The following is a 23,803-nucleotide window of genomic DNA, read 5'->3' as shown; positions in this document are numbered from 1 at the left end:
ATGCTATTATTCCCATTTTATAGATGGGGAAACTGAGGCAAATAGCTGTTAAAGCAACTTGCTCAGGGTCACATAGCTAGGAAGTGTCTGTGATTAGATTTGAACTTCATGAATCGAGACCTAACAATCTATCTACTACCACCTAGCTGACTATTGGATTAGATTATATTTGCTTAACTGTATTGATTTGTTATGAGAGGACTTTTATTAGGAGTAAGAAAAAGAATTGATAGGTAGTGATAGTAATGCAAAAAAAAAGACATAAAGGGCAACAATGAACAATTTTTTGAAAAGATATTGAAGAGAACAGAAAAATCTAGGGGGGAAATTCATAACAGGATAGGGAAAATTCAAGCAGTTTTGTTGTTTTCATATTAACTTTAATACCTAAGAGTTACTAGTTTCATGGACATTCTTCTGTTTCTGTCTCTTGTATAGTGAGATGTTTGTTTTTATTGATGTTAAGCTTATTATAAAAAAAGAAAATTTGAATTAAATAGAAAAATGATTGTACCAATTTTGATGATAGATGATCCTGACTCCATGGAACTTTGGGCAAATGATCTTAATTTCCTCATCTATAAAATAGAGAAAAGCACTGAACTAACTAACCTTTAAGGATCCCTATCAGCATTATATGCATTTCAATGAGTCTGCCAATTATATTAGTGAATGAGGATTTTAAAAATCCCCCCCTGCCATAAATATACTAAGTTTATGGAACATTTTCATTTCTTGTAAAACTATTAAAGTTAAATTAATCTTTTCCAGGAATTTTCTGCTTTGCATAAAATACAGACAATAACTCTGGAAAGTCAACATTTAAATATAAACAAAAAACTTGTCTTTATTGGACATACATCTAATAGGTCACTTTATGTTTGAAAGGAAAATACCACTTGCTCATGGTAGGTAACAAAGCATGAATTCTGAGTTTTAAAGTTTACAAAACCCATTCTCACAAACATATGAGATTGGTAGAGCAAATCTCTCTACTCTTATTTTGCACAAATGAGGAAATTGTGACTGAGAAAGGTATAGTGACTTAACCACAATCCCATAGCTAAGAATCAAATTCATATCTCCTAACTCCAGATTCATTGGTTTAAATGAAAAGAGGAGATTAATTTGGAAGTAGAAGCATTGAGTTCAAATTCTGACTTTACTACCAATGTAGCACATTTGTGACTTTGGGCAAGTCATTTGACCACTGAGTCTCCGTTTTTCTCATCTGTAAAATTAAGGACTGGATGACTTCTGAGATCATTTTCAAGTCTGAATCAGTAATCCCATGACCCCTTCCCTCACATTATCCTATCCTCTAGGTATTATGCTTATTACAATGATCCAGGAGAGAGCAGCAGAGGGCAAGGGGACACTTTGATCAAAGCTAGACAGCAGTGGATAGCTGTTTACTTATCTTTCATTGAGTTGCCCCATCCTAGGTCAAAGTAAATAACCTCAATGTGACAAAGGAAAGCTGGACTTTTTCATCCTTACCTAATGAAATGTTGGTGTGCACATCCAAGCCAGATCCTTTAGTCCTAAGGAAAACAAACAGAGGCATGATGTCACTTCCAGCCAATCAGGAAATAGCAGTTGAGGCATGTATTGGAGACTTGGTGTGTAAAAGAGAAGTAGTGAATCAACAATATGTTTGATAAGCTGTCTTGATACACGCCAAGATTTCCTGAGTTTTATTTATAAAAGAACATGTGTCAGTGGCATTAAAACTGCCAGCGGAGGCCAGGGAAGTTTTGCCTTCTTGTAATGGATCCATCAACAGATGAAAGATTCAAGGTGACCAAGATCACACGCTGTTCACTATCCAACCACATGGTTATATAGTAAATATTAGTCATCCAGAGTACATACATGTGGCAGGGAGGCTTCCGGAAAAGGCCTGAGTCTATCATTCAGTTCAAAGTACATTCTAATTGTGCTCACTATTCAGGGCAGGTCCAATTAGACTCATTTTCGTGATTTTACAGAAGGATCATAGAGTTATAGATTTACAGTTGAAAGAGATCCCATTCATCTAATCCAATTCTCTCATTTTAAATGTGAGGCAATAGGCTCTGAGAGATCCAAGGATGTACAGGTAATAGAACTTAGTGGAAGGACTTGAACCCATGTCTTCTCCTGTCAGATTCATATTTCTCTCTACTGTGACACAACAGAGAATATTCCTATTAAATAATGTAGCACCATAGAGTATAGAGTGCCCAGCCTGGAATCAGTAAGACTCATCTTCATGAATTCAAATCTGGCCTCTGAGATTTAATAGCTGTATGACTCTGGGCAAGTCACTTCTCCCTGTTTACCTCAGCTTCCTCAACTGGGAGAAAGAGATGACCAACCATTCCAGTGTCTTTGCCAAGAAAACCCAAAATGGGGTCACAAAGTGTTGAACATGATGAAAAGGACTGAACAACAATAAAATAAAAATGATAAAGTTAACAATGTCATCAGGATCTCTGGATCAGGAGTTCTTGATTCTTTCCAGGTCAAGAAACAAAATGGACTGGGGCAGCTAGATGGCATAGTGGATAGAGTACCAACCCTGGAGTAAGGAGGACCTGAGTTCAAATGTGACCTCAGACACTTAATAATTACCTAGCTGTGTGACCTTGGGAAAGCCACTTAACCCCATTGCCTTGCAAAAAAAATAAAAACAAACAAAAAAAATAAACGACCAAAGATGATCCAGATTAGATATGAGTTTTTTCTTATGTTTGAAGAGGGAAGGCTCTGGAGTTGGTTCCTGACCTCTAGAATACCTTAGGGAGGACACAAAATCCTTCTAACACACTGTTGGACACTTGGATTTTACCAGTCCGGAGCAAAGGCAAATAGCATCCGAGGCTGGATAACTCTCTGCATCCTGCAATTTAACCCAGACATACTCAAATGCTTCAGCAGCTGCTTTCTCATTTCAATATGAACACTGAAGTTTGGATACTGATCCCTTGCCAGGGCAAGTTGCCTTTGCAGTTTCCATTCTTGTGCAGCAAAGAATCTTTTATCTAGTCTGTTTTGGGATGAGGTCTAATGGTCTTGAGACCACTATGATGGTCTTCTCTTAAGGGAGGTTGTAGTTCATAGAATCTCTGCAGGAAACCATTGCTATAAGATTAGGCTATGGAAAAATACTGACAGTAATATTTTAAGGTTAATACAGCTGTGTTCCAAAAATAATATCTTACCAGCTACTAGTTGTCTCTCCACCCCCGCACCTGCGTATCTTAAAAATCTCAGTGTGCTCTGAACTTTGACATGCAGATCAGCTAACTGCAGTTTGAGTATTCTCTCAAAAGGGCACTATAGAATACATCTCTCCTTTGCCAAAACCCATCTCTTCTCCCCAGGAGCATGCTATTCCCATGGATTTTCTCTCAAATGGATTCCTATCCCTGAACTCCACAACATACATAGCAATATCCTTAAGTGAGTCTTATTCTATGTTAATATGTATGTCTGACTTGGTCATTGGGTCCCCTTCTTCCCTTCCCTTTCTCTACCACTCTTCCCTATTATTTGTCACTAAAACTTGAATATTGAACTGGCCCTCATTGTATTGGCAAAGTATTCAAAACAATTGAACTTATGAAGCAGCTGCTTTCCAACATCTCTGGTTGACCCACGGGTCTCTCCTTAAATATAAGTCTGCTCCCCAGATAGGGACTTTCCCTTTTGGTGTCGCATTTCGAGTGGGGAATTGGGCACTGTGAATTCAGATCTAGAAAGCCAAAGTCAAAAGGGGAAATTCTGTTCTCCCAGGAGGGGACTCCCTTATGCCAGAGAACTGTCACAAGACATTAGTCCCCACTCCCCTAAAGATTTTATCTCCTCCCATAAGACTGTAAGCTCTTGAAGGACCAGGAAAGTCTCACTTTTATCTTTGCATCTCCATGTCTATTATGGTTCCTAGAACCTGGTACTCTTTGTTCATTCATGAATATTTACAATTGGAAGAACAAGTTGATATATTTGTAAAGTGTGTTACAAAATATTTAAATGAGTTGGAGAAGGAAATGGCAAATCACTCCAGTCTCTTTGCCAAGAAAACCCCAAAAGGCGTCACCAAGAGTCAGAAATGACTGAACAACACAAATAAGTGCCAGTTGGTATTGTTGCAAGCATGCTCTATTGTACTTCAGAAGGTTCCTATCCTCCCAGAGCAAGCATTCCTTTCCTTTCAGTACTCATTAACAATTTTAAGTCCAAGCTACATCGAACATCGGAGAAGAAACTCATTGTTAGCGTCCAATCATATACAGCACTTTGCAACCCTTTGGGGGATTTTCTTGACTAAGATATTAGAAAGATTTGTCATTTCTTTCTTCAACTAATTTTACAGATAAGAAAAGTGAGGAAGAGATTCATGTGACTTGCCTAAGGTCATAAAACTAAGAAGTGAACTTTGGTCTTCCTGAGACCAGGCCCTGTGTTCTATTCCCTGGGTCATCTAACTTCCCACAAAAGACTTATTAGTATAAACCTTTCTCAGATTTAGCCTGTTCCAATAATACTTGATGATTTGTTTGCTCTTTTTTAAAGAGTCCATTGGGAAAGGGTGAAAAGAAAAAAGTAACCTAAAACCTTCTCTTTTGACATAGTAAAACAGCTTGGATAACTTCTGGGAGAGCCCTGGAAGAGAATCCAAGGTAGAAAAAAAATTCATGAACATACTATGCATTATATTCATGGCTCCCTTAAATCAGATAAAATGTTTGTTCTACAAGAGTCCTTTTTATTTACACTTATTAAAAAGACAGATCACTTGCTGGGATTCAGCCAATGGAACTTTTCCAGTCCACATCTTCTGAACAGTCCCATTGACAGAGAATGTCCTTCAGGAAAGAAAGACCTGTTATCTATAAAATGAGATGGTTGGATTAAATGACCTCTAAGGTTCTGTTCAACTCCAAATCTATGATCCTATAACCACCTTACTGAATATATGGGACTATCAGTGATAGTAGCCACTCTGAACTGTAGTTTTTCAAAGGGGTCACTCTGTAGAGATGCTATACTAATTGAAAGAAACCTTGAGTTTTTCTAAAACTGACACTATTATTATTAAATTTTTAAAAATTTATTTAAGTCAATGGGGTAAAGCGACTTGCCCAAGGCCACACAGCTAGGCAATTATTAAATGTCTGAGGCTGGATTTGTACTCAGGTACTCCTGACTCTAGGACTGGTGCTCTACCCACTGCGCCACCTAGTTGCCCCAGACTGACACTATTTATGGTGATAAAAGTCAAAGGCAGGCCTTGGAAATATGGGTTAGTGTGGCAAAGTTTAAAAAAAAAAACCTCATTGTAGGATAGCAAAAAGTAACTTGGACTCAAGTTCTGTCAGTGAGTCTTAATAGTCATATGTTGTTCAATCATACAACAATCAGTTATGTCCAAATCTTTGTGACCCCATGGACCACAGTGTTTGGATCCCTTCTTTCCTCCACTATCAAAATCTCTACTATCAAAAAGTTCATTGTTTCTATAATCTTATCTATCACATCCTCTGCTATCCCCTTTTGCCTTTAATTTTCCCCAGCCTCACAGTCTTTTCCCACGAGCTCCATCTTCTCTTTATTTGGTCAAAATATCTAAGCTTCAGTTTCTGTATTTGTCCTTCCAATGAATAGTTTGAATTAATTTCTTTAAGTGTTGACTCACTGAAAAGTCTTTTTCCAGCATGACAATTCTAAAGCAACAATTCTATAGGGTTCATCTTTCCTTTTAGGCCAATTCTTATAACCATATTAGAAAAACCATAGCTTTGACTCTATCGACCTTTGTGGCAAGGTGATGTCTCTGCTTTTCAGTATGCTGTTCAGATTTGCCAGAGCTTTCCTTTCAAGGATCAAGTATCTTTTAATTTCATGGCTGCAGTCACCGTCTGCAGTGATCTTTGAGCTCAAGAATACATAATCTGACTCTGCTTCCATTTCTTCTCACTCTATTTTCCAGGAAGTAAGGGAACCAGTTGCCAAGATCTTGACTTTTTTTTTTAAATGTTAAGCTTCAAGTCAGTTTTTACATTCTCCTATTTCAATGTCATCAAGACACTTGTATTTTGCTACCTGGAAAATGGGGATAATGTCATAGTACTTAACTCCAGAAGTACTAGTGGGGATTGGAAGAGAAACTTGCCAGAGATTCAGAAAAGATAGCCTTTTAATATTATTAATAACTGACATTTATTTATTATTAATAACTGACATTATTTAGACATTAACTTATTTGATCTTCACAATAACCCTGGGAAGCATTTTTAAAATATCATTCCCATTTTACAAATGAGGAAAAAAGTCTCTGAGAGATTGATTTTTCTAAAAGCACTCAGTTAACAAGTATCAGAATTGGGTTTTATTTTTAAATTTTTATTGATAGCTTTTTTTCATATCACATTCAATTTCAATTAAATTCCTCTCTCATCCCTTACTCCTTTTAACAAAGAACATAAATAACTCTGAGTAAAACCTACCATTTTGGTATTTTTCCAAACCTGTAGTCCCCTACTTCTTCAAAAAGGAAGGTTGGTACCTCACACCCTATACCAAGATAAGAGCAAAATGGGTACAGGATTTAGACATAAAAAACAATATTATAAGCAAACCAGAAGATCAAGGAGTAGTTTACCTGTCAGATCTATGGAAAGGGAAGCAGTTTATGACCAAGGAAGAGATGGAGAACATCATTAAAAACAAACTAGATGATTCTGATTACATTAAATTAAAAAGCTTTTGCACAGACAAAACCACTATTACCAAGATCAAAAGAAATGTAGTAAATTGGGAAGCAATTTTTACAACTAGTATTTCTGACAAAGATCTCATTTCTAAAATATATAGAGAACTGAGTCAAATTTTCAAAATAAAAAGCCATTCCCCAATTGACAAATGGTCAAAGAATATGCAAAGGCAATTTACAGATGAAGAAATCAAAGTGATCCATAGCATTATGAAAAATTTCTCTAAATCACTACTTATTAGAGAAAAGCAAATTAAAGCATTTCTAAGGTACCATCTGACACCTCTCAGAGTGGCCAATATGACCAGAAAAGACAATGATCACTGTTGGAAGGGATGTGGGAAATCTGGGACTCAAATGCATTGTTGGTGGAGCCATGAACTCATCCAACCTTTCCGGAGAGCAATTTGAATTATGCCCAAAGGGCAACAAAAATGTGCATATCCTTTGATCCAGCATTACCACTACTGGGTCTATACTCTGAAAAGATCACAAAAAAGGGTAAAAACATCACTTGTACAAAAATATTCATAGCAGCCCTATTTGTGGTGGCATAGAATTGGAAATTAAGTGAATGTCCTTCAATTAGGGAATGGCTTAACAAACTGTGGTATATGTATGTCATGGAACACTATTGCTCTATTAGAAACCAGGAGGGATGGGAATTCAGGGAAGCCTGGAAGGATTTGCATGAACTGATGCTGTGTGAGATAAGCAGAACCAGAAAAACACTGTACACCCTAACAGCAATATGGGGTGATGATCTACCTTGATGGACTTGCTCATTCCATCAATGCAACAATCAGGGACAATTTGGGGCTGTCTGCAGTGGAGAATACCATCTGTATCCAGAGAAAGAACTGTGGAGTTTAAACAAAGACCAAAGACTATTAATTTAACTGAGAGAAAAAAACTGTTATCTTATTATGTAATTTTTCTATCTCTTATACTTTATTTTTCTTCCTTAAGGATATGATGTCTCGCTCATCACATTCAACTGAGATCAGTGGAAACAATGTAAAGACTAACAGAATGCCTTCTGTGGTGGGTAGGGGGAGGGAATCAAGAATAGGGGAAAAATTGTAAAACTCAAAATAAACAAAATCTTTCTTAAAAAAAAGGAAGGTTGGTGCATTTCCTTTCCTTTTCCTTGGGATGAAATTTGGTCATTATAAACATACACTGTTCAATTAAACTTGACACTTTTGTTGTTGTTATTGATCTTCTCATTAATATGGTTGTGGATTTTTTTATATTTTTTCTTTTTTTAAATTAATTAATTAATTTTGAATTTTACAGTTTTTTCCCCTAATTTTGCTCCCCACCTCACCCCACAAAAGGCAGTCTGTTAGTCTTTACATTGGTATACATTGATCTCAGTTGAATGTGATGAGAGAGACATAATATCCTTAAGGAAGAAAAATAAAGTATAAGAGATAGCACAATTACATAAAAAGATAAGGGTTTTTTTTCTAAATTAAAGGTAATAGCCCTTAGTCTTTGTTCAAACTCCATAGTTCTTTCTCTGTATATAGATGGTATTCTTCATCACAGGTATTCCAAAATTGTCCCTGATTGTTGCACTGATGGAATGAGCGAGTCAATCAAGGTTGATCATCGCCCCCATGTTGCTGTTAGGATGTATAATGTTTTTTTGGTTCTGCTCATCTCACTCAGCATCAGTTCATGTAAATCCTTCTAGGCTTCCCTGAATTCCCATCTCTCCTGATTTCTAATAGAACAATAGTGTTCCATAGGATTTTTTTTTTTTTTTTAGTTTTTGCAAGGCAATGGGGTTAAAGGGTGGCTTGCCCAAGGACACACAGCTAGGTAATTATTAAGTGTCTGAGGCTGGATTAAGTGTCTAACTCCAGGGCTGGTGCTCTATCCAGTGCGCCACCTAGCTGCCCCAAGGTTTGTTTTTTTTTAAATCTGGTTCTACTTATTTTATCAAGTCATATGAGTCTTCCTATGCTTCTCTGAATTCTCCATATTCACTGTTTCTTAAGGCACAAAACAGTCAATTGCATTCAAGTGTCACAATTTGTTTAGACATTCTCTAATCAATAGGCATCTACTTTGCTTCCAAGCCTCTGCTACCATAAAAATATGGGTATGACTATTTTGACATATTTGGGACCTTTCTTCAGATCAACTTCAAGTTTTCTATATTAAGGTCAGATATGATAATTATTTGACACCTTCCATCTCTCTTTCCACCAAATTCAATAAACATGTATTAAACACCTTTGTTAATGTTTCTGTGGAGTCTTATGGTAGTTACAAAGGGAGATCCAAAACTTAAAAAAGAAAGAAAGAAGCCCTTAAATAATAATCGCATTGGAATGCTATAAAACTAAGTACTTTGTGAAGACAGAGATGGGCCTTCGTAATGGCATGAATCTGAATTGGCCTTTAGAATATAAGTGCTATCCTATACTGCTAAAAATCTATAAGAATGATCAGAATTTGGGTCCAATTTCTTTTCATCACAAACATCTATTCTCAGCTTCTCTACCCTGGAAAAATGATCTAAAAACTGTTTCACACTAAAATATCAATATGATTGATAAGGTTTATTATCTTATCCCTCTGCATGCCTGCATTTTAATAAAGGATGTTGCTTTAACTCAAAGGACTGAGAGCCTTGAGGGGAAATTTGAATTCTCTGCAATAGGATGTAAGTGACAGCAGTGGCATTTAACTAATAAATAGTCTACAAGTAAGCCCCAGTGAGGAACCATTATTCACAATTAAAGTATTTTATTACACAGAGCTCCTACACAGCTTCTGCTTAATAAATGTTTTTTTGAATAAAATAGAATAATTGGTCCAATATGATCTTTTGACTGTAAATGAAATCATTAAAGAATTAAGAAATAAACTTCATGATGCTAATAAATTATAGCTTATTAAGATATAAAGACTCTAGATTGGTGTTTTGCAAACCTTGTGGAAACATACAGAATTGGTAAGGTTTTTAAGAAATGTATAAACCTTAAGTCATCTAGTAAAGTTTGGTGATTATCTACAGATGGCAAATGGTCCCCAAACAAGTTTTATCCTTTGTTTTCAGTCATTAATTCATATTAAGGGAGGATGGTTGAGGCTGTATCAGTCACACAACTCAGTGATCCACAAGTATTTATTATATATTTACTGACAGACATTGTACTAAATGTGGGGAAACAAAGAAAAATGCAGAACACACCCTACCCTCAAAGAGCTCATATTACTTTTTATAAAAATCATTTATTTTTTCCAATTGCATATGCACCATTTGAGTTCCTCATTTTTCTAACCTTCCCTTCCTTTTCCCAAGGCAGTGAACAATCTGATATAGGTTGTACATGTTTATCATATTTCCATATTAGTCATGTTGTAAAAGAAGAATCAGAACTAAAGGAGGAAAAAACCATGAGAAAGAAAAAAAATCCATAAAGGAAGTTTTAAAAAGTGAACATAGTAAGCTTTTCTCTGCATTTAGACTTCATTGTTTTTGCCTCTGGATGTGGATGGCACTGTCCTTCGAATGTGTCTCAGGATTATCCTTAATCATTGAACCATTAAGAGGAGTGACATCCATCATAGTTGACTGCATCACAGTGTTGTTGTTAATGTGTACACTATTCTCTTGGTTCTGCTCACTTTGCTCAGTATCAGTTCATACAAGTCTTTCCAGGCTTTTCTAAAGTCCAGTCTAAGAGTTTTCCTTCTAATGTTGGATATATAAATAAATATGTTTAAAGATATATATATATATATATATATATATATACATATATATATATACAGAGCAGATAACTATCATAGAAGGGAAAATTCTAGCAGATGTGGAGTGGGAAAAGAAAGGAAAGATTAAGGTGGCGTTCGAACTGAATCTTGAAGGAAAAGACGAATTCTAAGAGGCAGGGATGAGGAAGGAAAGCATTTCAGGCATGGGGAAGAGGAGATGGTAGAGACTAGAGACAGAGTCCCATGTGAGGGAAGAGCTAGTGGACCAGTATGAATAAAAGTTAGAGTGTGGGAAAGGTTTGTATATGAAATTCTAAGAATATTGGAAAAATCAGAAGGGATCAGATTATTAAGATCTTTAAATAAGTAACAAGAGTTTTTACTTAGTCTTAGAAATAACAGGGGGCAGGTAGGTGACATAGTGGATAGAGCACTGGCCTTGGAGTTAGAAGAACCTGAGTTCAAATCAAATTCATCCTCAGACACTCAATACCTAGCCTGGATGACCTTGGGCAAGTCCCTTAACCCCATTGCCTTGCAAAAACCAAAATAAATAAATAAATAAATGATGATAGGGAGTCTCTAGAACTTATTGAGTAGGGCAGTGGTGAGGCAGGATCAATGTTCACTTTGGCAATTAAATGGAAAATGAATTGGAGTGGGAAACATTTAAGGCAGAGAGACCAGTTAGAATCTATTTCAGTGGTTCAGGCATGAGATGCTGAGTTCCTGTAGAGGGTGATAGCTGTTTGAATGGAGAGAAGAGATGGTGTTGGGGAGAGCATGTAAAGATAAAAAATGGAATATTTGATTTTTTGGATCAACTATGTATGGGATCAAAGAGAGTAAGGAGTTCAGGATAACAGGGAGGGGAAGACACTGGTTAAACCGGGGATAGTGATACCTTCAACAATTGTAAGGTTATGGATTTTTCTTTTTCTATTGTTATTTCTCTGGGTAGTAATGGTAAAAATAAATATAAATGTGCAGAGTTAGTAATGTTTGTCCTCGTGAATTTCTTGTGTGAGCCTGGCTTTCATAGGGAAGCAAATGCATATGAATAAGTTGTTGAGTAAATCATCAAGCATTTATTGAATACCATCATTGCTAGCTAGTGGGCTATGCACCACTGTGCTAAGGAGGCAGAGTTCATTCTGTGACAGAGAGCATGATTTGAGAAAGGAATTTTCATCAGGAAAACACAGTAAAATATGCAATGGATTTTGTTTACTGGGCTTGGAAATTTCCTTCCAACACCAATCTCTGACCAGGAAGCTGTCCCAAGTCTCAAAAGGTTTGAGTTCTAATCATGCCTTAGACACTTAGCTGTGTGAACCTAGGCAAATCATTTAAACACTATCTACCTCAGTTTCTCATCTGTACAATGAAGGTAATGGTAGCTTCTACCTCTCAGAGGTATTGCAATACAAGGAGAAAATATTTGTAAAATGCTTCACAAATCTTAAAGTGCTACACAAAGGCTAATTATTATAACTATTATAGGATTAGATGACACCTGACATTCCTTCCTACTCGGAGATCTTGTCAAATCTTCCAATTCTGGTGTCTCATCATTTATGGCCCCTTTCCCACTTCCAACTCTCCATCAGTCTTGTCCCTTTCTACGTTTATCCTTAAAGTCTTCCTTTTTCCTACTCTATATTTCCTCTTTCATCCATTTTTTTTTTTCTGGCACTTGGAGGCTACACAAGGAAAAGTTTCTAACAGTAAGATATGTTTAACAGCTGTTTTTTTAAATATGTAAAAATGCTTTTTCCCCCTATGACTACGAGGGCTATTTCTCAAAAACCACTTTTATTATACAAAGTGGTTTGGAAATGACTGGACTTAGTCAAAGTAAACATGGATAAAGGGCTCGATATTGCCCTTTTCCATCTCTTTCCAATAGGGTTAGTTTAAGCTGAAGTTTCAAAACAATGATAAATAGTTTAAAACTCAAAGAGAACAGATTCAGAGAATCTCTCTTCTCAACAGAAGGCCTATGTTCAAGGCATTCCATTTTTATGTGCTCATTAATTCTTTTTTTTTTTAAATCTCATTTTTACTTCTAAATGCTGAATAAACTCCACAGAGACCATTTGACTGGAGGCTCAATCCATCTTTTTGATTTCCAAATGTGGATATTGTTAGAAGATATTTTTCTTCAAAGTAGAATTCTGTAAATTTGGGATTGACTTTAGCTATCATTATTTTCTTTGACCAAGGATAGAATACTTTTGTTTCCCAAATGCAAATGAACTAAATGCTTGAACTGAATCCTTTTTCAGCTACTGACTTTATAGTAAAAAACATTATATTGTATCATTCGAAACTTTAGAAATTTTAGATCAGGATGTTTGAGATGAAAGCTGATGCTCTCCAATACATTTTTCTTACTTTAAACTGTAAACTCATCTTTCCCCTATATTTTATGTGTGCATACACACAATTTGTCTTTGGTTAGAAATCTGTAAAACTTGGCATAGCATTCTTTCAGGAAGGGAAGAATTTTAGTTTAGAAGGGAAAGAACAAAGATCTCTGAGCAGCCAAGTCATTTGAGCAACATTCGACTCATTTTCCCCATCTGTAAGGTTAGTGGGTGAACTACATGTCCTCTGGATCAGTTCTGCATCTGGGGTCCCACAACAATAGTCCTGTGATCTCTCATATCCCTTCTCAAATCATATGATCTCATATGATCTCACCTGAACAATCAATCAATAAACATTATGAAACATCTACTTATGTGCCTCACTTTCCCTATCTATAAATTGTGGAGATTGAACCAGGTTTCTAAGATATTTTCTTGTTCTAGAGCTATGATACTTCCACCTTTGGAGGGGAGGGGCAGCTCACTGATTTAATTACCTAATGCTGAAAAATTGTAAGTTGAGTAGAAAAATTATTTTTAGAAAGTCAGTGCTAGAGATATATTCTAATTCTTTCATTCTACCTAATGGGAATTTTTTTTGCTTAGTAATATCAGTGTTCCTTGTTGCTATTGTTATGTGTGATCTATTAATCCATCAACAATATTTATTGAATGTCTTTTATACGCCCGACATTGTGCCAGTTGATGGAGATAAAAAGACAAAAAGCATCGGAAAAGGCTCCTGACTTCAAGGAGTTTACAGCTTTATAGAGACACAACATGTCCATACATTGGCATATAGTTGTTGATTGTCCATCATTTTTGAAAAGGACCAATGGCATCATAGGGTGATGTCTTGACTTGTCTTTGAATTGGATTTAAGTAAGGTAGAATGACTCAAAGTAATCAACCTCTCTCTCTCTCCCTGAGTCAGAGTCACAGAAGTCTAGTGGTAGGAGACAGACATAAAAGAAAGATAGAGGGCTACTGGGTGGAAAAGGTATTTTAGAGTGATGGACATGAGATCAGGAAAGGCCTCAAGTAGAAGGGGGCTCTTGATCTGAACCATGAAGGAAAGCAAGGATTCAAAGAAACAGAGGTGGGACAGCTAGGTGGCTCAGTGGATAAAGCACCGGCCCTGAGTCAGGAATGCCAGAGTTCAAATCTGACCTCAGACACTTAATGATTGCCTAGCTGTGTGGCCTTGGGCAAGCCACTTAACCCCATTGAAAGAAAGAAAGCAAGAAAGCAAGAAAGCAAGAAAGCAAGGAAGCAAGGAAGCAAGGAAGGAAGGAAGGAAGGAAGGAAGGAAGGAAGGAAGGAAGGAAGAAAAAGAAAGAAAGAAAGAAAGAAAGAAAGAAAGAAAGAAAGAAAGAAAGAAAGAAAGAAAGAAAGAAAGAAAGAAAGAAAGAAAGAAAGAAAGAAAAAGAAAGAAAGCAAGCTCAGGACAGTCAATGAAACCATTGAAACAAGAGATGGAGTGTGTTGTAAGGAACAGCAAGAAAATAATCGGGGCGGGGGGATAGCTGACAACTTCATTGATAAATCAGTCAACAAGTGTTTAATTAATCTGGGGAGTAGGATATTGTGTATTGTGGGCTGTTAATGTTTATTTTGTTCTGAAATTAAAGTATGCAGAATAAAGAGAATGCAGTTTTTACATGGAAAAAAAATCTTTGTTATGAGGCAGGTTCCATACAAAGATGAAAGTGAAACCATTCCTTGCTTTCAAATAACTTATAGGAAATAACATATTTATATTATGGCAGCCCCTCTGGTCTGCTTCCTAACTCTTTCTTGGATGGGTGGACTAGGTTTTCAGGGGTAACTGTCTACTTCTCTCGGGGTATTAGGAATAAGCTGCTCTAGTTTTTCCAATGCTGTCCTTCGTGAGCCCCTACTAGTGCACTGTCAACTGATTGTTAGCTTTTAGAACAGTATTTTATTCAATAGATAGAGAAAATATTTGCCACTAAAATAATCCACCTACCCACTCTATGTCTCTAGCTAATACATATACCCTAAATTGGTTTTCATCAGTGTATCTAGTTTTTTTCTCCATTATCTTTTAGCTCCTGGAGCAATTGCTGATATCAGTGCTGCTGACTTCTGTGAAAAAAAAAATATTGATAAGAATTTTAGAGCTTTCAGATGTCATTTCTTGAAGATACCCTAGTCAGTGGAGAAGAAGCAATGGGCCCCTATTCACTCCAATGCAATCTCCTCTCAGGAGTCCTTCACCACTGGAATCAACCATCAAATAGTTGACAGGTTTGTAATTTTTCTAAATAGCCCCTGGTGAATGACTGAGTCTCAACAACCATTTACAACTCTTTCCTATGTGTTAAGATCCATCTACCAATGATCCACAAGGTTTCTCTCAAGCTGATTAAGGACTTATTCATATCTACTTTATTTTTTGCTTATTTGGTCGAGATGTTAGTCTTTTTTGATTTAGTTTAGTTGGGTGAGACTCTCACATTTACATTCAAAATATATAGAGAATAAATATAAGATGATTTCAGCTATGGGGAGAGCTAAAGAGCAGGGAATTGGGGATGGGAATAAGGGAATGAGAAAAGGTATTGTATAGGAAGATGCACTTGGACAAATCACAGAAACAAACTTGAAGGCCCATAGGAATGGTAAGAAAATCTAGAAGAAAATTTGAAGACAACCTTTGAATGGAGCTCTTCTGTTGAAGCACTTTACCAGCAAGCTACATATGATCAAAAAATAATCAAAAGACGGGGCAGCTAGGTGGCACAGTGGATAGAGCACCAGCCTTGGAGTCAGGAGTACCTGGGTTCAAATCCTACCTCAGACATTTAATGATTACCTAGCCATGTGGCCTTGGGCAAGTCACTTAACCCCATTGCCTTGAAAATTCTAAAAAAAATAATCAAAAGAGAGATGAAGATTGAGATAAAGAGAAATAGAGACAAAGAGACAGAGACACAGATGGTACCACATGGTGTTATCTCTGTGCCAACAGGACAGAGTAGATATCCAGGTCAAAGGTACAGTGGTCAATATGCTAAGTATCTCATGCTTCTCCAGTTGCTCAGGGTGTTGGAAGAAACAGCTATTTATGCCCAAAAGGTTTTTAAATAAAAGGAAAATTGGAAATAGGCTGTCCATGGCCAGTGGGCAAGCACTATCCCTTCATTGGCAGTTGATTCTGCTCTAACTCATAACAGATCCCAGGGTAACATGAAATGGTAGTTCCCCCCAGACTCTTTTCTCTGCAGGAAAACTGCAACTGAATTCTTCTCAGACAATCTTCTCTAAAAAGCCCAGAGAAAGCCTGGAAGGGATTCCTGAATAGAAAGCTCCCTATTCCTCTACCTTCTTCCCCCTACATATGGCTTGGATGGAGGGTTTCAGTTAATGAGAAATTGAAGGAAAGACATCCCAAGAACCAGAATTGCTGTGCTTGCTTACAAGCCAGTCTGGGTCAGGAGAGATCCTTTTGAAAGTAACTAATGAGGGGCAGCTAGGTGAGGCAGTGGCCAGAGCACCTGTCCTGGAGTCAGGAGGATCTGAGTTCAGATCCATCCTCAGACACATGATAATTGCCTAGCTGTGTGACCTTGGGCAAGTCACTTAACCCCACTACCTTGCAAAAAAAACAAAAAAAAAAAACAAAAGAAAGTAACTAATGGGATCTGCATTTTGTTCAGACAGATTTGATAGGAGGGGAAACAAAGGCAACCTGAGAAGGCAACCTGACATGTGACTGCTCCCCCAGTAGCAGAATCATGGGATCATAGATTTAGAGTTAGAAGAAATCTTGAAGTTCAATTTCATTGAAGTTCAGTTTTACAAAGAGGAAAGAAACTGAGGCTTAGATGGGTAAAAGGCCAAGATCAGATCTTGGCAGGGTTGGATTTGAACTCAGGTCCTCTGACACATATTCAATAGTCATGTTACTATACCACAACTGCTCTAGAATAGTCACCGCTTTTCTTTGCCATGACTGAGGTTCTCTGGAAAATGACAAAGTTTCTTTCAGTCCTGACCTGGGAAAGATTTTTTTAAAAAATACAGGGTATGCCCCAAAATGACAGGTTTCATCAATTCAATTCATAAAGCATTTATTTAAGCATCTACTACATGCTGGGTATTTTGAAAGTTCTAGGGATACAAGTAAGAAAGAGGGCCAATCACTACCCCCAGGATGCTTCCAATCTAAAGGAAGAAGACTCAAGGAAGCCTTGAAAAGAGGGGTGGGGTCATGGTGTTCTGTGGAATCCAACCCAGGCAGAGTTACAGGAAACTTTAGAACTCTTTACAAAAGAAGACTTTGGGAGGAGTTTAATGCTTTGTTCTTCAGCTCTCCAATCAGAGGGAAGAAGCAACTGAGAGTGAGTTGAGAAGGAGATGAGTATAGAAACTTTAGTCCAACCTCATGGCCATGAGATTTCAGGGATCAATTTATCCAGGGACAGTGTATGGAGTTTCAGGAGTCATGCTGATGGAGAATCCATTCCATGGATTTTTCAGATTTTTAAAAAAAGCCAGATGAAATTAATATAATATTGGCAGAACTATGAATATGTCCAATCATTCTATAAATCAATTTGGATTTATGTGAGGGAAGTGACTAAAATGTTCATACTCCTTGGCTTGGTGACTCCTTTGATGACTGACCAAAAAAAAAAAAAGACCTTATATATAACAAAGTATTTATAGCAATACAATTTTGTAGCATCGAAAAATAGAAACAAAGTACTTGCCCATTGATTGAGGCATGGCTAAATTAAAATATGACTCATGAATATAAGAGAATATTACTATGCTGTAAGAAATTATGAATGTGTGGTGGCTAGGTAGTCTGGTGGATGAAGCAGCAGCCCTGGAAACAGGAGGGCCTGACACTTACTTGATCCTAGACAAGTCACTTAACCCCAACTGCCTCACACACACACAAAAAAGAAAAGAAACAAAGAAACAAAAAAGAAATTATAAACTAGATGAAGCATAAGAAGTCTTAAATGAACTGATACAAAGTGATATAAACAGAACTAGAAAAACAAGAGACACAATAACTGCAAAAATGACCTGGGAAGAATAGCAACAACAAAACAATCAAAATTGCTTGCTACTGAACTGGGTCCCAGGGTAGAGGTATGAGAAGGTACCTCTCCCCATTTCTTTGGGGAAAGCGGGGATCGTGGGCATGAAAAACTATACATTTCAAAATGTTGATTAGTTTTATATAATTCAGCTTCCCCCTCTCCCCTTTTATTATTTAAGTGAATATTGGGGAAAAGAAATAAGTCAACACTGGGGGAAGGAGGGAAGATTATTTTGGGAAATATAGATTAAAAAAAATCAATAAAATTTATTCAAAAATATGTCTGCATTCAGGTATTATATTCTCCCTATGGATCATTTTTTTTCCATCTTTTATTGGAATTTTCCTAAATTGAAATATTCAGAAACATAGCCTAAGAGTGGAAGGTGGAACTAAAGGAAGGTCTTTCTGAGTTCACAGGGGTAGAGAGGCCACCAAAGAGAAGGGAGAAGATGTCTTTTCCAGGTTTAGCAGGCCTTAGCCTGACAGCAGCCTGGCAGGACAGACCAGTTGGGCAGTTAGATACTCATCTGCTAAACTGACATGCAGGTTAGAACTTCTAATACTCATGACCTCACCACTAGCTGAGGGGCCCTGTTGGGTGGAGGCATATCTTATTTCCTTTTCTCAACTCTATCCATCCCCCCTCCCCGAATAAGTTTGCCCCCATATTAATTCAGGTAATCTTTTCATTTGATGAAGATGTCACCATTTTATTAAGAAGAAAGAGAAGTTATTCCAGTTTTATTCATTTCCTAGGTCAATCTCATAGAACCCTGAATTGACAGAGATCCAAGAAACTTTTGGAATCATGTAGTCCAATCCTCCCATTTCACGGAGGGAGAATCTCAGCTCAACTTTGTTTTCTGTCACCATATATCCTAAGAGTTCCAGTCACTTCTGATTATTAAAAAAGAGAAGAAAAGGGAGGGGGGGAAGAAGAAAAAGAAAGAAAGAAAAAGAGAGAGAGAGAGAGAGAAAGAAAGAAAGAAAGAAAGAAAGAAAGAAAGAAAGAAAGAAAGAAAGAAAGAAAGAAAGAAAATATACTTTTAACAAAATGGATTTGTTGTTACATCATTTCATTTTTTTAATAGTCTCACCTTTTCTCATACCCAGAAAGTCAATATATATATACACACACACACACACACACACACACACACACACACACACACACAATTCCAAACCCACAATTTCGAAGTGAATTGACAATGAACTTTTGGAATGAATAGAATTTCTTCCCAGTTGACCAGTTCCCTTGAAATCCTAGTTATATTAATTTTATTCAAAGAAAAGGTTTTCAATGAAAATAATAGAGTTCTAATTGGTCTAACTGCCTCTTTTCTAACTCCCAGTTAGACCCATTCATCAGTCAAACTGATTTTTTTCCTATAGTGCAGACCAGACCATGTTACTCACCAAGTTGCTCTCCTAACCTCCATCCCTACTCAACACCTCCATCCCTACTCAACACCTCCAGTGTATCTCTATTAATTCCAGGAAAGAATATGAAATACTCAGTTTTTAAAGTCTTTCACTGCTTGACTAGTCTTCTCTTTCCTCTCCTACACATTATAATTTAGCTACATTGGTCTATTTCTTTTTCCTCAGACTGGAAGCTAAATAATTAAACATGTGGCTGATTTGGCTGTCCCACATGGCTGGAAAGCTCTCCCTCTTAGCTGCCATATACCATCTTCCCTGACTTCCTTCAAGACCCAATTCAAAGACCACTTTCTCTCCCTCCTCACTCCCCTTATGCCTTCCCTCAAGATTACCATCAATTTACCCTGCATAATTCTTATGTGGACATAGTTATTTGCACGTTGTCTTTTCTTGAAAACAGGTATTATTTTTACTTTTGTTTCTCCAGTGTTTAATAGAAGATTTGACACATTGTTGATGGCCAATTGACTGATTCATCAATAATAGCATCTATTTTATTGGGGGTTTTTTAAATAAATTAAGACAAGGAGCAGCTAAGTGGCGCAGTGGATAGAGGACCCGCCCTGGAGTCAGGAATACCTGAGTTCAAATCCTGCCTCAGACACTTAATAATTACCTAGCTGTGTGGCCTTGGGCAAGCCACTTAACCCCTCTGCCTTGCAAAAACTAAAAAAAAAAAATCAACTAAGATAATTTATGTAAAGTACTTTATAAATCTAATTGCATTATATAAATGCTAATTTACTATCTTTCCTCTTTAATCTTTTATGATCATCTCTGTCCCTTCTTGGGTTAAGAATTTCCTAAGGTTAAAGTCTCTAGTCATAGCTTTGAAAGTTCCTTTTATTCTTCTGGAATTTTTGTTTTTATGATGAAGGTCTGATATGCAAGAACTAACACAAATGAGACCAAACATCATCCCTCAATACATAAATAGTTTGTAGCCCTTTTTGGAAAACAAATCTCAGAAGATGAAGATGAAGCACAAACTGGTTTAAACAATGATTTGATAATAATAACAGAAATGCACATCAAAATAAGGCAGTGGTTTTACCTCATATCTAGGCAAATTGTCAAAAATGATATAAGATGGGAACAGAGGTTGTGAAGAGACAGGCATGGAGGGCTGACATACTGCTCCTCAAGCTATGAAGCTGACCCAACCATTTTGGAAAGTAATGTAGAATTATGCTAAAAAAGTAATTTAACATACCTTTTGACCTGGAGATGGCATTGCTAGGCATATATCTCAAGAGGGTTAAGAGCTATTGTGGTGGGGGGTGGGAGGGAAAGAAGGTACTATATATAAGCATCAAAGTTGGAATCTGAACAACTCAGGCCCTCTGACTTCAGAGTCAATGGTACTGCCACTGAAACTCACCTTTTCTATCTTCAGAAATTTGCTATGCTTTCTTTTAATATGTAATTATCCTAACTCATAAGGAAAGGTTCTCATATTTATATTTGCTGAAGAAAGGCAAATGGAATGGCTAACAGTTCAGGAGAACTAGCCTTTTCAAACTTAGCTTTTTGTAAACTGTTTAATCCACTGCAGGGGCAGTCAGAAGTTCCCTCCCCATCCATACCTCAGTCTGGAATGCAGGCAATAAAGGTATATAAGGGTGCAATGGGTAGCCATTCTGCCATCAGTTTTACCTTTTAAGTTACTTTATGACCAGATGTCAGATAACTGTGAACTGGCCCATTAACCAGGAGGAAAGCAAACTTCAAAAGAACCCTACTCTCCAGAAGCAATGAGGTAACATGTAAATGATAATAATAGCTTTAAGGTCTGCAAAGTGCTGTTTATATTATTTTATTTGAGCCTCACAACAACTTTGGGAGTTGGGTGTTATCATGATACCCATTTTACAGATGAGAAAAGTGAGGCTAAGGGTGATTAAGTGACTTGCCCAGAATCACACGACTTGTGAGTATATCTGTCTGAATTCAAATCTTCCTGACTTCATGTCCACCATTTTCCCCTACTGCACCACTTAGCTGCCTCTAAGACTTAAATGACAAATAAGAGTCAGGGTCAGAGGAGCTAGATTCGAATTCTGATACTGCTATTTAGGACCTACAATCATGAGGATCCATAGAAAAGTTTTCTACCAGTTTACAATATAACTATGTTTATATACATTTTATGACAACAGGGAGGTGACTTCAGACTAGTTATTTTAAATCTCCAATCCCCCAGTTTCCTAATCAATAAAATGAGAAAAAGTAGGGTTAGACTCAGGGGGTCTACAAAGTCCCACTTTTTAAATCCTCTGTTTCTACATCTGAGAGTAAGAGAGAACAGATAAACAATTTAAGTGATATTCTGGTATTCATTATAGGCAGAAAGAGAGACAGACAGACAGAGACAGAGAGAAACAGAGAGGAAGAGAGAGACAGAGAGACAAAGACTGAGACAGATATTGCATATAAAATACATCAAATATAATTATTTTATATGTATATATGTGTATCATTTGTATATTTACATGTATATATTTGCATCATTATATATGTATGTATATATATATATATAAACACATATATTTTCTCATAAATGACCCATCCAGCCTTTCTGAAGAGCAATTTGAAATTATGCCCAAAGGGCAACAAAAATGTGCATACCCTTTGATGCAGCAATGCCACGACCGGGTCTATACCCTGAAGAGATGATGAAAAAGGGTAAAAACATCACTTGTACAAAAGACATTCATAGCAGTCCTGTTTGAGGTGACAAAGAACTGGAAATTAAGTGAATGTCCTTCAATTGGGGAATGGCTTAATAAAATGTGGCATATGTATGTCATGGAATGCTATTGTTCTATGGGAATTCAGGGAAGCCTGGAAGGATTTGCATGAACTGAAGCTAAGCAAGATGAGCAGAACCAGAAAAGCATTGCACACCCTAACAGCAACATGGGGGTGATGATCAACCTTAATGGACTTGCTCATTCCATCAGTGCTACAATCAGGGACAATTTTGAGCTATCTGCAATGGAGAATCCATCTGTATCCAAACAAAGAATTGTGGACTTTAAACAAAGACCAAAGACTATTACCTTCAGTTTAGAAAAAAAACTCATTATCTTATTATGTAATTTTGCTCTTTCTTATACTTTATTCTTCCTCCTTAAGGATATCATTTCTCTCTCATCACATTCAACTTAGATCAATGTATACCATGGAATCAATGTAAAGAGTAATAGACTGCCTTCTGTGTGTGTGGGAAAAAATTGTAAAATTCAAAATAAATAAAACCTTTCTAAAAGATAAATAAATAGCTAAATGCATAAATACATAAATAAATGATTCCCCCAGATAGATTACTTCCAGCCTAATGCTCTATGATCGTTATTTGTAGATCATTTATGAGAAAACATCCACAAGAACCACCTAAGATGAGGAAATCTTGAGCAATCCTTTTCTCTCCCCTTCCCTCTCCAAGGCAAGTTAATTCAGCATGGAAAACAGATTTTTCAGAGCATCGGTTTCCAACTGGGACCCGTCCACCTCAACATGTTTCAGAGATGAAGAGATAACAGGGTGACCCAACCAGGGTATGTAGCTGGTCATCAGCATCACTAATTAGTAATTGGCATCAGTAGGATGTGACCCCGAGTCTTCTTACTACAAATCCATCCCTCTTTCCATTGAAGTGTCAAAGGTTACATTATCCAAGAAGCCCAACTTTACAACCTATAGCTTTACAAGATGTCTGTGTTCTACCATATTACTTGAAAAATGTATAAATAAAAGAGTCCCTCATTTTCTTTTGGGAAGACCAAACTTCACCCAAGAAAGAATCATCCTTGCAAATGAGATCTATTGAGTAGCTTCTCTATTATAAATATAGAACTATATTCTATGAATATATTGATTGCCTGTATTCTATGAATATCATTGATAAGCCACAATGATGATAATAATAATAATAATAATAACAACAATGTTTGTTTTTCATTCTCAAAAAAGATTGTGACATTAGGGAAGTGATGCTATGACAAACACATGAATTGGATTTGAGTGAAGGGTTGCTGTTCTAAGTCATCAATCTTGCTTTCTCCTCCAAAGCCATTTGGGTACAGTGGACAGATATATGAATCAGGAGATGGCCCTGGATATGAGGCAATCAAAATTAAGTGACTTGCCCAAGGTCACACAGCTAGTAAATATTTGAAGTTGGATTCGAACTTCCATCCTCCTGACTCCAAGACCAGTGCTCTATGCACTGCGCCATCTAGCAAAGGCAGTACCCAAACTTCACTGGTACCAAATAGTATTAGCTTCCCAAGTTTTGAAAAGTTTCCTGTGATTTCAGTTATGCAGGCAAGGAACTCCCTCTACAAATCTATGCAATATATACTATTGGGAAGTGGCCTGAAGTACTGAGAAGTTAATTAACTTGCT

General features: G+C 36.9%; 1 long non-coding RNA gene across 1 annotated transcript in view; it reads right to left on the bottom strand.

Moving 5' to 3' along the window:
- Positions 1 to 393: 393 nt before the first annotated feature.
- LOC141491631 (uncharacterized) overlaps positions 394 to 23,803 on the bottom strand; it is a 54,506-nt gene continuing 31,096 nt past the window's right edge. Inside the window, exons 3-5 of the long non-coding RNA XR_012469674.1 lie at positions 6,495 to 6,561; positions 1,501 to 1,544; positions 394 to 578 (exon numbers count right to left, since the gene is read on the bottom strand). This is a non-coding gene — a long non-coding RNA (uncharacterized LOC141491631). The remainder of the gene's footprint in view (positions 579 to 1,500; positions 1,545 to 6,494; positions 6,562 to 23,803) is intronic.

Source organism: Macrotis lagotis, chromosome 6, assembly GCF_037893015.1.
Source record: "Macrotis lagotis isolate mMagLag1 chromosome 6, bilby.v1.9.chrom.fasta, whole genome shotgun sequence".
NCBI lineage: Eukaryota > Metazoa > Chordata > Mammalia > Peramelemorphia > Peramelidae > Macrotis > Macrotis lagotis.
Note: the sequence above shows the minus strand (reverse complement) of the source record. Positions and strands in the feature narration are given on the sequence as shown.